Consider the following 3,291-nt stretch of genomic DNA (forward strand, 5'->3'; position numbering starts at 1 on the left):
TTGGTATTTTTTTTCAAGAAACATTTTTTTGTTTTAAACATTTTTAGACATTGTACCCGGGTTCGTGTCCTGGTCGAACCTGCATTTCTTGCTGAAAATGTTTTCGAAAAAAACATGTTTTATACAAATAACAAGTGTTAAACATAATGACACGAAGTCATAATTTCTAAGAATAATGATTAATAAGGAATCTGTTAATCATCCAAGGATGGATTGTGTTTCTATTTTAAAGTAAACGCTTGAGTAAGTTCTTAAAATACCCATTTGTGTTAGTCTTAAATCAATCTCGCCTGCAGGCTGCTCGAGAAGCTTCAACTAATCCACAGTTGCCAGGTTTCAGTACTCCAGTGTGTCCACATGATAGCTACTGCTTCTTTGATTTTATCGCGAATGCAACTAAATATTGACATTAACAATGTGCACATTTTGCAGTTTCTTAAGTGAGGAACAAAACGGTTTCATCTGTGTAGTATTCAATTTAACAAAAATATTTTAAACACCTGTAAAAAAAACCTGGTGTTTCAAACGTGACCCACGCCACGTTTATTCATCACGATAAGTTTTTTTGTTAATTCAATATAAATTTTCATCCACTGAACAGATTTCTATATCCAGTAAACAGAATGACACGCATTGAATGATAGATGTAGTTACAAAACACGCAAATAATCCCAAACTATCAAACATCAAGTATCAAAACGAGATTTAAACAAGAATGAAAGATAAATGTTTTAAACACTTTGTTTTAAATGTTTTAAACATTTGTCAAAAAACAAAGCCATATATTTTAAACAAGTTGTTTAAGACACTTTTGTTTTATACACTCGAACCCTGCTTGTTACATCCAGATTTTTTATTTAATTTTTATTTATTTTCAAATATTTTTGTCTTCTTCTCGCCGCTGCTTGCTACCTTCCCAGGATACATTAAGTTCTGGCATCAGGACAACCTTTCGGGCGCTTCCTCCTCTTCCTCCGGCTGGCGTCCTCGGTCCGCTGGTGGTGGTTCCCGGTAGGGGAGGGGGTGTCTGTACCTTAGTCTGGCACTTCTTCCAGGCTCTGGAGTGTGTCACGTACCCGTGTCCGGCTCCTTGAACACCTCAGGCATCGTTACATTCTATAGCGGACTCTCTAGTAAGACTGCGGTAACATCTAGTCCGTTGCCAGCGATACAGGTTGGAATTTATCTGTTCTGTCTTCGAACAGATTGTGTTGATATTATCTGATTATTTACTATGATAGTTTTGCTGTCTTTTCTAATCTCATCTGGATATCGTCAGCTCATGTAATACCGCTATCCCAAGAACGAAGTTTGTATACATCTTATTGACGTTGCTTGATCCTGAGGAAATACTAAAAATCTCATTAGCGGTAAGAAGTGTGTACCCCTGGGTGAAGAACCTGGGTCGCCTTATGCTAAATCTTGCTGATGATTATGAAACGAAAGGTTCTGGTCGGGTTTAGGTGAAGACCTCGTAACCCCTTCCAGGTTTCCGAAGTGATCCTCAGACAGCTAAGTCTACGTCTCGAGGGTGAAGTCCCTGTTGACGGGACTGTTGGGCAGAGAGCACACGGGGTGAAAACCCTATATGTCTCTCTGTACAGCTGTCGAAATTTTCTTGCTTATACACGAGCTTGTTGATATGGTAACTAAGTAGTCTTCAACTATCTGAGGGTTTCTATGCTGATAAATTAGTCTTCTGCCTATCTGGCTTTCCATAATTTGTAAATAAGAGATAATTATTATTCTTTAATTTCTAGCAATGTTCTGAAATTATCATTTTCTTGATCATTTGCAGCTTTATAAAATTAAGAAAATATAATGTATCTGCATTTCCACCGAAATTCACAAAATGTCAATTTCGGAAAGAGTTCGTTGTATAGGAACGTCCTGATTCTTAGAAAAAGGTAAAGTAACGTTCCTATAGGAGAATCCTTGTTTTACCTATGACAGGAAAGTCGAACTTATATAGAGGTACAGTCATGTTAGAAAAATCTGTCGCATGGAAATTTTCTAAGTCCAACGTCTTACTAAATTATGATGGTAGCTCTGCAACAAGGAAGTGTTGTGAAATATATGATCCTCTCAATCAGAGTGAAGTGCGCTTCGGAGGAGCAGAAGGCGAGACTCACCGCCTTCTTCGCAGTAAATTCAACCAATGCAGCATTTTCAAACATGAGATAACGTCCCCATTGCTTAAATATTGTTCCAATAACGCGAAACAGCAGAAAGATTGCGCAAAAGTTTACTTTGTCGCTTTAATTGCGTTTAATCGTTTCAAACTAGTATTAAATTGTCCCAATTATAATTCACGAACTTAATATATGTATTCATGTATGGGTTTGACAATAATATATCACTCATTAGAATAGTTTCACATTGTTTTCACTACGTGAGATTATATTTAATTTACGTTTACGATAAAATAGTGGTTTGCATGTAATAACAGTTTTCATTAATTGATTTAGATTTGAATTTCTTATTTGTTGAGTTGATGATTAGGTTAATTCTTTAAGTGTTGGGGAAAAGAGGGAACAACAGCTGAAAGAAAATACACAAATTGCATTATTGAGGTCAAGAGTACGTTTTAACATCACTTTTTGCACACATAGGCTAATCACGACTCGGGATACATCTAAATTGGAATCTGGTACATTTTGCGACCTGACTGAAACTCGGAAAAAGACACACTGATTACAAGACTACGATACATTACCACTATGCTCTGGCGAACGCCTATAGTAATGAGGTGTTGTGTGAGAGGGCTGACTGAAACTAGAAGATATATAGTATTTATTTGGGTATTGAATTTTATATTTATACTTATACAAGCCTAAGAATATATTTATTTTGGTGCTTGTGTGTGTGTGTGGGGGGGAGGGAATGAGAAAAGACAGGAACATAATTTTTTTGGGAGAGATAGGACGAAGATGTGATTATCTTAGATGTAGGAAATACTTTATTTGACATTCAGTAATGAAAACAATCAATAATGATTATCTTATAATTGCCATATTTAATGTAAATTTATTTTAGAAATGGAGGCGGGATCTGTTTGTTTAAGTTCAGTGCAGGATAACAAGGGGTTTTGGATCGTATACCCGGCGGAGACATATAGTGGTTCGTATCTCACTTTAAACTGTAGGTCCAGGCCCCATTAGCCTATCTGTGCATAAAGTGGACATGGACTTAAAATTCAGTAGGAAAATAACGTCGGTCTAGTATTTTGGATTTTAGATGCGTTGACACCACTAAAATTACCAATTCTTAGAATTAGAAACCTGTCCTTAT

This window comes from Lepisma saccharinum, unplaced genomic scaffold, assembly GCF_977018435.1.
Source record: "Lepisma saccharinum unplaced genomic scaffold, izLepSacc3.1 HAP1_SCAFFOLD_274, whole genome shotgun sequence".
In the NCBI taxonomy this organism is placed as follows: Eukaryota; Metazoa; Arthropoda; class Insecta; order Zygentoma; family Lepismatidae; genus Lepisma; species Lepisma saccharinum.